Source organism: Aulonocara stuartgranti, assembly GCF_965226115.1.
Source record: "Aulonocara stuartgranti genome assembly, chromosome: 22".
Taxonomy (NCBI): Eukaryota; Metazoa; Chordata; class Actinopteri; order Cichliformes; family Cichlidae; genus Aulonocara; species Aulonocara stuartgranti.
This window is the reverse complement of record NC_138957.1, coordinates 31,657,926-31,670,649: the sequence shown is the minus strand read 5'-3', so window position 1 is coordinate 31,670,649 and position 12,724 is coordinate 31,657,926. Positions and strand designations below refer to the sequence as shown.

The 12,724-nt window shown below is 41.6% G+C and overlaps 1 long non-coding RNA gene across 1 annotated transcript; it reads right to left on the bottom strand.

Moving 5' to 3' along the window:
• Positions 1-9,074: 9,074 nt before the first annotated feature.
• Positions 9,075-10,551, bottom strand: LOC309699270. Its single transcript, XR_014274288.1, has 2 exons — positions 9,317-10,551; positions 9,075-9,240 (listed from the first exon to the last, which is right to left on the bottom strand). It is a non-coding gene; the product is annotated as an uncharacterized lncRNA (long non-coding RNA).
• Between the last annotated feature and the right edge of the window lie 2,173 nt (positions 10,552-12,724).

Genomic DNA, 12,724 nt, shown 5'->3' with positions numbered 1-12,724 from the left:
TGTTCAATATACACATCAGGAACATCATTGGTAACATCTGGCACATCCTCAGGATCAATTTGTGCTAATTGCAAATACATTGAAGTAGCTGTACTAGTAGCTATATGGGTTATCATTGAGCGTACACAGGGTATCATGGTTTATTGGTGGTGTCTGTGTTGCTTTCTACTGATTTTAGAGAACGTGATGAGTGTACTAGGTGGGTGTCTTGCCAAGTGGAGCATGAGGTATTGTCAGCAAAATGTGGCTTGCAGAAATGTGAACAGGGTTGCAGTTTACAATACGAAATAGTAAATAAAAATCCTAAGGTTAATGCAGTAGATATGATTAATAACCTAAATATATAAAAAAGACAGTTCTTTAGTCGTCTCCTGGCCTGGTCCCAGGTTCGAGAGACACCGTATAAGCGTCGTGTGATGACAATGGGCATTTCATTTTCTCCATTATCAGGATGAAACGAGTCTATCTTTATCAGGTTAGACATTGTGTGGTACTCTAGGCTTTCTGTTCCTGCTGGATGTTCGAGTACCTTGTTGTTGTTCAGGTGGGGGATCAAAGGGCTTTCTGAGTCTTGGCTCTTTCCGGCGTTGTGTGTTAATCAGTGATTGTGTGTGTGTAGGTGTATTGGATCCGGGCGCTGGCTCGCCGGAGACGTCATCTACTTGATCCGACGCCTTAGGTGGTTTGGTGGGGCTGGTCTTAACCCTGCTGGCATGAATCCACTGAGGTTGTCCGTCTGTGAGGATGCTGGTTCTCGTCACTGCAAGTACAGTCTGGGGGCTGGAACACGCGGCCTCCCCGAGTGCCCTTGGTTTTAGCGACTTTACCAATACCGCATCTCCTGGTTTCCACGGATGGGTTGGATCTGTGGAAGGGAGAGGCTGAGAGAGACAAACTTTCTGATAGTTATTATTCAGTGTTTCTACCAGGTTATGAACATAGTCAGACAATGCAGTGTCTATGTCCCCTTCCAATAGCGGTGCCCCTCTGGAGGCTGACCATGGTGTTGGAAACGGTCTTCCCATGATTATTTCAAATGGAGATAATTTGGTTGCTGCGGATGGAGTCATTCTAATCTCGCAGAGGATTTGAGGAAGTAGTTTGATCCAGGTCATTCCTGTTTCTATCATTGCTTTAGTCAGGCGATTTTTTTATGGTCCTATTCATTCTTTCTACAACTCCTGAACTCTGAGGATGGTATGGCACATGATATTTCCAGTCTATTGCTAGAGTTTTAGCACACTTTTGAATTACTTCTGATGTGAATGAAGGTCCTCTATCACTGTTAATTTGGTGAGGTATTCCAAATCTGGGTATTATTTCATTGCACAACTTTTGACAGACTACTTCTGCAGTTTCTTTTGATGTTGGATAAGCTTCTACCCATTTACTAAATTGGTCCACTATTACCAGTAAGTACTTGATGCTTCCTTGTGCTGGCATGTGTGTAAAATCAATTTGTAATGTATGAAATGGGAAATCTGGTTGTGGTAAATGCTGATGTTTTGCTTTTGGTTTTCCTACATTAGTTCGTGCACATGTTAGACAGGTTGCTAATATGCGTTTTACTGCGTGTGATGTTTTCTTGGTTACAAATCTTGATTTTATTGCTCCTATTACCCCTCTTTGTCCGACATGACTCACACCGTGAAAATGGCGGACAAGGATTGGCATCAGGGAATATGGGAGGGCAATCAAACCCTTAAGATTTTGTATAAGCCATCTCTGTCATCTAAGGTACAGTCATTATTCTCCCAACAGGTGTAATCACATGCAGAGGCTTGCTCTTGTATAAATTTTAAATCAACATTTGTCTCTAAATAGTCTGGGAGTGTAACAAGTGGCAGCTGTAGGGGCACAGATAATACTTCCTGCGGAGGTGGGAGCTGCAGCCTTGGCTGTCACGTCTGCTAAGGCATTACCTGTTGCTTCGTCTGTGTCAGCTGTACTGTGTCCTTTCGTTTTTACAACTGCAACGGCCGATGGTAGCTGTATAGCCTGAAAAAGTCTTTGCACAAGATCAGAATTAGCAATTTATTTTCCATCAGCAGATCTAAATCCTCTCTGTCTCCACAATGTGCCAAAGTCATGCACCACACCGAATGCATAACGGCTATCAGTGTAAATTGTTACCCGCTTATCCACATGTAACTCACAGGCGCGTATTAAAGCCATGAGTTCTGCTTTTTGTGCTGAGTGAAATGGTAATGAGTGAGCCTCTAGTATGATGTCAGGCAATGTCACCACCGAATAGCCACAAAGAAATAAGTTGTCATTTGGTTTTGAACAGGACCCGTCCACATAAACAATGACTGAGTCTGGGATTGGTGTCTGCTCTAAGTCTGGGCGTGGTGCTGTGGATTCCTGTATACGTGTCATACAATCATGATCGTCAGGGTCGTCTGAACCATCCTGTCGGTCAGAGGAACACAGCATACGAATGAGTAAGTGTGCTGGCGAATTGGGTGTGCTGCTTGCTTTTATAGTGAGATTTGCTGTTGAAGTCAGTGTAGCTTCATAACCTGAGCGACGTTGTGCGGTCATGTGTTGTGTAGTTATGTTTGCTAGAATGGTCGTGACCTGGTGATTGGTGTGTAGAATAGTGTCATGTGAGAGTGTGAGCTTCTCGCAGTCCCTTATCATGATAGAGCAAGCTGCTACTGCTCTCAGGCAGGCCGGCATTCCCTGAACAATTCAGGCAGCACCTTTGAGTGGCGGAGGTCAGCACTCCCTTTAATGCATTGAAAGAGGCAGTCATTTCTGTGGACCACAGTATTCGAGGAGGCTTGTCTTTTTTACAACAGTCACGCAGAATGTGGTCATGAAAAGAACAGTCTGGTATCCACTGTCTGCAATAGTTCACCATGCCTAGGAAAGACAGCATTTCTTTCTGTGTAGTGGGCTTAGGGACAGAGGTCACAGCTTTGACCCTGTCTGTAGTCATAGAACGTTGTCCGTGAGACAGTGTAAATCCCAAATATTGAACAGAAGTCTGACAGTACTGCATTTTCTTTGCTGATGCTTTGTGGCCAGTCTGTTGGAGGTGCTGGAGTAGCATGTGTGTGGCAGTTTGACATAGTTTTTCACTTTCAGCACAGAGGAGGAGATCATCTACATACTGGATCAGAGTACAGCCCTCTGGAGGAGTGAAGCCGTCCAGGGTAGCACGTACCACCATTGAGAAAGCCGCAGGGCTGTCTACCATGCCTTGGGGTAAGCGAGTCCATGTGTACTGCTTATCTCTATGTGTAAAAGCAAATATCGGCTGTGTGTCCTCATGCACAGGTACTGAGAAAAAGGCGGAGCACAAATCCACCACAGTAAAATGTGTAGCTGTTGCTGGAATAGATGTCAGTATGCTGGGAACATCTGGGACAATAGGTGGCAGAGGCATAATGACTGCATTAACTTGCCTTAAGTCTTGTGTGAAACGCCATATGCCAGGTTTGTTAGGCTTTGGCACAGGATTGACAGGAGTGTTATATGGAGATACTGTGGGCTTTATTACTCCAGCTGTCAATAAATCTCCTATGATGATGTCTAAGGCTGCGGCTTTTTCAGCGGAAATGGGATATTGCTTGACATATACCGGCTTGTTGTTTTTCAGCTGAGCATGATAAGGTGTACAGTCAATAAATCCTACATCATTCTCACCTCTTGACCATAATGTCATGTTTTGATATTCAGCTGGCAATGTGACAGCAGAGATAGTACAGTGTATGGGGTAGGTTAGATCTATGTGTTGACATGGTGCAGTGATGTCATAGCCTATGTCTGAGTTATGTGACAAAACCACTGTTTGGCCTTCACTGGTGTGAGCAGTTATCATGTTGTTGAACAGTGTGAGAGAAACAAATATGTGGCTTCCAGGCATGGGGCTACCTGGTAACGGTGTTTGCACATGTTTTTGACACAGTGTGTGACGTGGGGTACCAGTCAGATGGATATTGAGTTCATTCTCCGCTGAGGCGTCCAGCTGACACAGAGGATGTTCCTTCTCCATGGTGTCGGTGCATAGGGCAGAGAAAACATAGCTGTTATCAGTATCTGCAAACATTTCACCCTTTGTGTTAAATGAAATACACAAGTTCATTTTTGCCATTAAATCTCTGCCTAATAGATTCACAGGCGAGTTTGGAATAATTATGAATGGATGATATGTAATTTCGTCTGGTTTTGGGCCCCAGCGTGTTTTTAGAGAATGAGTTTTGGGGCATTGCACTAGAGTTCCGTTTATTCCCATGGTGTTGATGCACACAGAGGAAACAGGCCCACTATAGAATTTTCCAGACAGTGAACTTTTAGTGGCTCCACTGTCAACTAAAAAAGAATAAATCTTTTCACCTATTTCTATATCTAACATGGGCAAGCTTTCTGTGTTACGGGACAATTGCAAATGCAGCATCGTGTGTAGTGCTTCACACTGTCCCTCATCTTCACCTGGGCCTCCCTATTGTCGGTCCAGTCTTTCGTTATCATGTGGGTGGGGATTAAAATGTGGATTATAAGGTTGCTGCCTAAGTGCAAAGGGGCCATTATTTTGATGTGGTTCCTGTCTGCGTTGCCAGTTACCTTGTCTGTAAGAGCTCTGCTTACGCCTAGTGGCAGGAGCTGGTCCTGTGTTTTGTGGTTGAGACCTATGTGCTGCTGATTTGCATTCCGTCCTCCAGTGTCCTATTTTTCCACAATAAAAACATACGTCTCCATTCCTATCTCTCCTTCTGAAATTTCCCTGCTGCGCTTGTTGAGGGGGCGGGGCCCCTGCATACATCATTTTTTCACTTTCCTCTGAGCCTTCAACATCAAAGTTCAACAACATCTTAACACTTTTAGCCTTCGTGCTGTTGGGAAAAAGATCTGCACCAGCTTTTGTTTTGACAAGTGTGATAAAGTTCTTTATTTTCATGTCATAGAGATTATCAGTGGCAGTCAGCTTCAATAGTTGTGAACATTCTGGATGAATATTGTTTAAGAATGTTGTTATGAAAATCTGATCATTTCCTCCTTCAGGCATGCATGCCTCATTAGTCCAGCAGTGTGTGAAACGTTTCATAAACACTAGAATGGATTCATCTGGCTTTTGCTTACACATGGTTACTGCATTTAAATCAATTTTATCTCTAGACATTGTGAGCAGAAATTTCTTTAGATTTTGAAAAAAGGCTGTGATTTTGTCATCATTTATCCACAAAAACGAGGTGGTGTTGGCTGCTTGGTCATTTTTAGGGTCTAGTTCCTCTACTTCTTCAATAAGCTGAGATTCAGTCACACCTGGGATTCGTTGACATAATATATATCTATAGTCAGGCCCACCCAAGTGGTGGTATCTGGTACTTCTCTGTAATGCAGAAACAAAGGCTGTAGGATTTTGTAGAGGATCGGGAAGTTCTTTAATGGTTGCTGCTAACTCTGAAATTTTAGGGGGTTGAATGCAACACATGTCCCCTATTATCATGAACGGGAGGGAGGTGCTGACGTCATTAAATTGTGATCCCTGCTTTTCTTTATAACGGGTGTTTTTGTGGGGGCCCTCTTGAGTTTTTTCCTCTTTTTTCTGCTTTAAGTAGTTCCTTATTAAATTTCTGGTGTTAGTTATTGCTTTTGGCACAGTTAAACCATTCGCTACTCTAGTGTGGCGCTGAACATGATTATCTATGACAGAAACGGCTTCCTGCAGTTCAGCTTCCGTACGTTCAGTTAAAGGATCTTTCATGATTTCCTCACACTCTGTCATTAACTGTTTTGTTTGCTTTTTATGTTCCTGTAACTCTCTTTCTCGTTCAGTGTATTCTCGTTCCTGTCTTTGATCTAGGTTAAACCAGTCATCTTCTTCTGATTTAGGTGTCATTTCAGTGCCTTCCTCACTCCTTTGGGATTCTGCTGTTAAATCAGGATATACGCGCTGATGACGTGCAGCCGCCGCAGCAGCTATTAATTCTGTTTTTTCATCATAAGGCGGCGGAGCCGTAGGTTGAACGGATGGGCATATAAGGCTAGTTTTTTCTGCAGTGGATTTACTAGAGCCTACACTGGCTTGATTTAAAGCATTTACGTCTGGCTCGGGTCCTTTTTTCCATAGTGGTAGCATGCGATTGGTCACATCACGACATTCTATCATATATTTTTTACAGGACTTTTTAATCAGCCTACTTTCCTTATCACAAATAGTATTTAACATTTCTACTGACCTGTTTTCTGGCGATAATCGTTCGGGATAGGGCTCCGGAAATACATTAGGATGCATTAAAGTTATAGTTCTTAAGTTCGAGACGAAATCAGTCACGTAAGCACTTCCGCATGTTCTGGATACGTAATCATGGAAGTCTTCATTGATTCGCGAGCGTGGGTTAAACGTAACCGGAAGTGGGAGTCGTACTGAGCCGCTATTTGTGATTTTATATTTTATTTTTTTCGGTTTTACAGTTAATTTTGATTTTTTATCGGACCCGTCTAAGGTCTTTGAATTATTCTGACCCATGGTCAGTGATTTCCAGAGGGGTTTAGACGCTTTGAAGGATTTAAGTTAGTTTTTATTTTTGCTGTGGCACACCTGAGGTTACTTGATTTTTTGCTAGCAATTTTATGTTTTTAGTGAGCAACTTCTCACTTTTTAACGAGCAACTTCTCGTTTTATGACCCCAGGCAACTTCCTGTGTCCTTTCTGCTGGTGAGCAACTTCTTAGTTTATGACAGCAGGCAACTTCCTGTGTCCTTTCTGCTTTTATTTACAAAACAACAGGCAACTTCCTGTGTTTCTATGTGGGCCACTAAATAAGGCTCCTCAGTGTATCCCACTTGTTACTATGTGGGCCACTGAAGAAGGCCTCGTCAGCGTATCCCGTTTCTATGTGGATCACTGAGAAAGGCATAACACAGTCTTATAAAATAAAAAGACAAGTGCCTACCTTCGTCAGGATCCCACTTCTCGACACCAAAATTGAAGGAAACTGTTTCCAGGGCCTACTCCGTGGATTGGCTTCCTCCGAGGCGTGGACGTCTATCAGCAGAGAATGTACCTTCACCTATCAGCAGAGAATGTCCCTTAGTCTGTAACACAGTCAAATATATTCTCAAGTAATATTCAAGCATGCCATTCAGCGTGTTAGTACGAGCAGCTCGGGAGCAGCTTGGGAGAACAAGAAAACAGAGACTGCTTTAGATTGTCTTCCCAAAGTGACTCAACTTTATTCACAAGTACAACAGTTTATATAGAGGGTAAAATTCATGAGACAGCAGATTATCAGTTTAAACCAGTACAGACCAAGATAAGGCAGCGTCTTCCTGCCCTTGGGTGAAGAAGCATCCTTTGTGTAGTTTATTAGCTCAGCTACAATTGTGATTATCTCAGCGACATATTTTCAAGGCACAAAACGAAGAGTTCTTACATTAGTGAAATCTGAAACAAACCATTTGGCCTTCAACAGGCGTCTAAAAGATTAAGAAACTAATGTAGCTGAGGGAGTGATCTCTGTGGTATTTCAACCTTGTACCAGCCTGTGATTCTCACACATCAATTCTTGGGTCAAAGAGAAAAATAACTAAAACAAAGGGGCCTTATTGAATGACAGAGTTTTCCTGTATAATGTCACTATAAAACAATATCCAGTAAATGCTACCATGGTACTAAAATACCTAACACTAACCATAACTTTTAAGAAGTATTGCGGATGGGTGAGAGAAAAAGAAGCTAATTTGGGATTGGTGTTCTGCACATGCGCGGCGGCTGCGCAGAAACATTGGGTAGGATGTTTTTTGAGGTAGGATGGATTCCCAGAACACCGGAATTGTGTTGTTTGTGTCACTGTAAGTATAACCCCCTGCACTGTGTCCAAAACATGTCTGTGTGTTCTGCTCCCGTGGTCCACCCGCATCGTGTCATAACAAAGAGACAACTCATTTTAAATTGTATTTTTGAGAAATTTGTTACTAGCAACTTCTCACAAACAAACACATTTGCTGAAATTGTTGAAGTGGACTGAAAATCGGTGGCAACAGGAACGGTAACAAACAAGTCTCACACTCTTGAGTCCAATCAATTAAAATGTCCATGACAGTTTAATCGACAGTTTAATCGTATTCCTGCATAATGTGAATGTGACATAATGTGAATGTGAATATAAACAATAGGTTTTTTTTTTTTAAAGTAATTACATAAACATCGATTAAACTGTCATGGACAGTTTAATCGATTAACTGAGAAATTGTAGAAAAAACAGGAACCTGTAAATATTTGGAGTTTAGTTGGATGAAATACTTTCATCATGATTTAATCATCAAACCTGCTGTTGGTTAATTTTCCTTTGACCATCTAATTGAGTATTTGGTTCAAGACTAAGCCACTGTGGTCAAGGCAAGTTAATACCATCTAAACAAGAGTTTGGACTGTGATCTAAATGACAAATTTTCAATGTACTGCAAAAACAAACAAGAAAACATTGACAGCATGTGTCAGTAAAAACATCAACAAACCTCCAGTTTGGTTGAAGCGCTGCTTTAAATTATTAATGGAGGAAAAAATGCAGTGTTCCTCTCCCAGTGCTGTGTATCTGCTGCAACGTTCATCCACTGCTGTTTGGGTTCAGCTCTCCTGGTGCTGCTGTCATAACGAATCATCTGAACTTCATCAATCATCCCTGTCATGGACTCTGGGGTGTGTTTCATCTGCACTGCTACTGTTCTCTGTCCACATTTGTATGTAGGCAGGTGTGTGTGTGCATGTGTTTTCTGTGGCCTAGTCACAGCCACCTTCAGGCCTGGTGGGTGTGGCCCTGCTAGGGGACTGGCCACACCCGAAGTCCTTGCCACACACCTGCTGCTGATCTGGGCTCGTCGGGGGAGCTATTTAGGAGAGCGATGGAGCTTCCACCGATGTGGGATTATTGCGTTAGACTTCACATCAGTCTTCTAGTTTAGTTTTAAAGTCAGTGAGTGTATGTCTGCTGGGATTAAGTGTTTTATATTGTTTTCCTCAGGAGGAGTGTGGGACGAGAGAGCAGTGAGCATGGGGAGTGCAGAGACACAGGAGCAGAGAGCACTAAACAGGGACTTTTTGGGAAGAAGGCACGACGCGGGAGTAAAGGGAGAGCACGGGGATTTATTGTCATTTTCGCACTGTAAATAAACAAACCACTTGCAGTGAAGAGTCCACCGTTCTTTGTCCTCCTTTCCCCCACATCCCCACGGCTTGCCCTGGCAAACCGTGACAATCCCAAGTGTAGAAATACTTCATAGAGTGGGTCACTGTAAGAAATATTCAATGTAGTGAGAAACAGCTTTAAAAATCAGCACATTTTCAAAATAAAAAAACTATACCCACATAGCAAGCAGGTGTGCCCCGGATCTGGTGTGAAGCCGGCACTGCTGGCTGACTTCTGGCATGATAAGATGTATGTCATCCAGGTATGGGCCAAGCCTGGCATAGATGACACTGTTTATGTGATGGCATGCCACATCTGGCCCGATTGTGGTTTGGTGTATGTGGCCCAGGCTCACAGAAAACGGGTCTGGCCCGGATCCGGCATCAAGCTGGCACTTCTGACTGGTGTCATGGCAAAGTGTATGTCAACCTGATGTGGGTCAGGTCTGGCAATGATGGCACTATTTATGTTCCTATTTTCCTATTTTAGTTAGGAGACCCAAATGCCATGTTGCAATACTATACTGCTGTAGTAGCCAACGTTCCAAATGCAGGTTTGACAGGTTTGTAGTGTACACTATACAAAACCTAGTGACGGTTTACTCATTTTTGCCAGTGGGTGGCTGTAACTCAGGAGGTAGAGCAGGTCACCTACTGCTCAGAAGGTTAGCGGTTTTATCCCTGGCTCCTCCAGTCTGCATGTCAAGAGTGTGAATGTAGTTAGGAAGCACTCAGTTTAGAGAAAGCATGTGGTTGGGTGAATGTGACATGTTGTATAGACCACTTTCAATAATCTGGGAACGTGAAAAGCGTTGTATAAGAATCTGTTCATTCACTGTCTGAACAGAGTTTTGTCATGTTACTTTTGCACTACTATGCACATGTTTTTATTACATGGCTTAATTAAGGTACACATTAGGCTGACATCTGGGGCCAGAGTTGAAACTCTTCTGGGCCAGCAAAGGACCACCAGTGTGTCTGCAACTGGCCTTGTGCTGGCCCATGTGTGGGCCACCTCTGGCGAACCAGATCTGGGCCACTAAAGCGCCGTCATCCTTTGCGGTATGTGGGCCACGTGTAAGCACATTGTGTGGGCCAGATCCAGGCCACACCAATTTTGCTATGTGGGTAGTGTCTCCTCTATAAATACAAAAATAGATTTATGAATCAATGTTTTATCTTTTCAGATTATCTTATATTAAAAACTTACATTTTGTAACTACAATATTGTTTTGTAAAAACTGTTGTTTGTAGGTCATTTTGATTTGGTTATACTTTCATGATGCATCAGTAATGATTTACAGTCCTTATTATGGCATTAACCCGACCATAGGCTGCCAGTAAATTTTTTTTTTTTTTAGTATTGTGCAGATTACAACTGTTTCTTTCCCTTTTTGCTAATATTACACTTCTATACCTTAATAAATAATTTCCCCCAGGGATCAATAAAGTATTCTGATTCTGATTCTTACACCATAAAACATTATGAGCAGCTTAAATTTTTCTTCTACAATTAGAAATTTAATTTCAACAAAAATCATTTGTAAACCAGCACTCATTTAGGTTTTGATGTTTGTAGCTGTTTGTAGGCTTTCTGCAAACAGCTACAAACATCAGGGACCCAAACCAGCCCTCTCACGGCCTGTTCTCACTCCAACATCTGGAAAGAGGTGACAGAGCACCAGCTGCAGAACCAGCAGGATGCTTGAAGACTTTTCACTAACAATCCTTATTTTGGATTTGTTATTACTGTATTTTATTTCTTTTACTGATCATTGTAGCGTAGAGGCTGGTGAGAAGCAACATTTTGTTGAAGCCTTTGTACTTCTGTAAAAAAACAACACCAACAACAACAAAAACAAACAAACTGCGAAATAAAAATAAACTTTGAATCTTGAATATGTGGAAGCCGAGAGTCTGTTTAAAGTAACACCTGAGCCACCTGAGAGCAACACTATCTCTAAAGAACAGTTTCATTTTATGAAGCTTACCTGCAGACACAGACGCTGTCCAGTAAAGAAGCAGCATCATAAACGTCCTCATTTTCAATTCAATTCTCTCAATATAAGAAGAAAAAAATAATACAACCGTTTATTGTTTTAATTTTGCCACAAAATGAAACTACATCCTCTGAGTCCGCACGTGCTGTGACTCCTCTCTGACCAATAGGAATTCAAAGCTGGATGCGCCTCACCAGTAACCAGGCAAAATGAGAGAACCCAGGTTTATTTATTTACTAATTTATTTTGGAAAGTAAAACGCTTCAGGCAGAAACAAAGAGCTAGTAGCGCCTAATCTGTGATTAGAGACCTAAAGTGACGTAGGGATTAAAGACACATACCAATCATGTATATTTGTGTCACAGCTGTTATCACATATTTTCTGGAGTTATTTGTACTTAATCATATTCTTACTAATTTCATTTTAAAAGTAGTTTAAATTATGCTCGTGTTTACACTCATATACAAATAACTTCCCCAAGTAATCCAGATGCAATTATTAATCCGCCCACAAATTCATCTGGAAACCTATTCCAGCAAAATCAGCTGGAATAGCTGTGTGTCCTTCTCTTTCTGCAACGTTGCTGCAATGATAAAATAATGAAACGATCAATTCCTAAAATCAGAAATGTTGAATTTTATTTAAAAAAACAAAAAAAAAACAAATAAAGAGGCAATATTTATGTATTATTGTCTAAACCGAAAGGCTACAGACTGGATATTATGTATTTACATATAAAAATTAAAATATAATGTTGGATTTTAAGACTTTCTGTTAGTTCTGGTAGTCTTTATTAAATAAAGTATGAGTTTACGTGCCAACACATGCCAAAGAACCCAACCCCTCTAAAAGCAGGTGGGCTCCTTTTATACTCTACCTGATTCAGGCGACCATTCTGGAATAGCACAAGTCTATAAAGTGTGAAGGTTGATTCTGTTCATCTGGACGTAGTTTTCAGTGGGAGAAACATTTCGTCACTCATCCAGGTGACTTCTTCAGTCTCAGCTGACTGCAGGTTTCCCATAAACAGTGCATTTGCACAATAGCTGAAACCAGCCCACTGAAGGAACAATGGGCTGTGAGGTCAGTTACTTCATCATATGCAAATTGTCAAGTCTAGTGTTGGTAAACCAAATGAAAAAAATAAACATCCACAAAAGCAAACATCGAACCACAATACGACACACACACACACACACACACACACACACACACACAATACTTTTGTCACAAGGACACTTAATGGACTGGAGCTGGCATCATTACACCTAAGCTTACTGAGCTACTATCACAAGTTAAAGTGTAGCTAATCCATTAATATTTGGGCTGGATTCATGAAACTTTAGCTAAGTGTACATTTTATTTTTAAAAAAAAAAGTCACAGAAATTTGGATTATTTGGGATTTTTGAAAAGCAAAAGTACAAAAAGGAGAAAAAGAGCAATGCAGTTTTACTGATATATAAACAGAGACACACCCACCAATGTGTTAAAAACATAACCCACACAACCCTCCAGAATCTCAACTTGAACTAAACTCTAGAAGAATGAGATTCAATATGTTTTGGACCAGAGAGCAAAGCTTCATA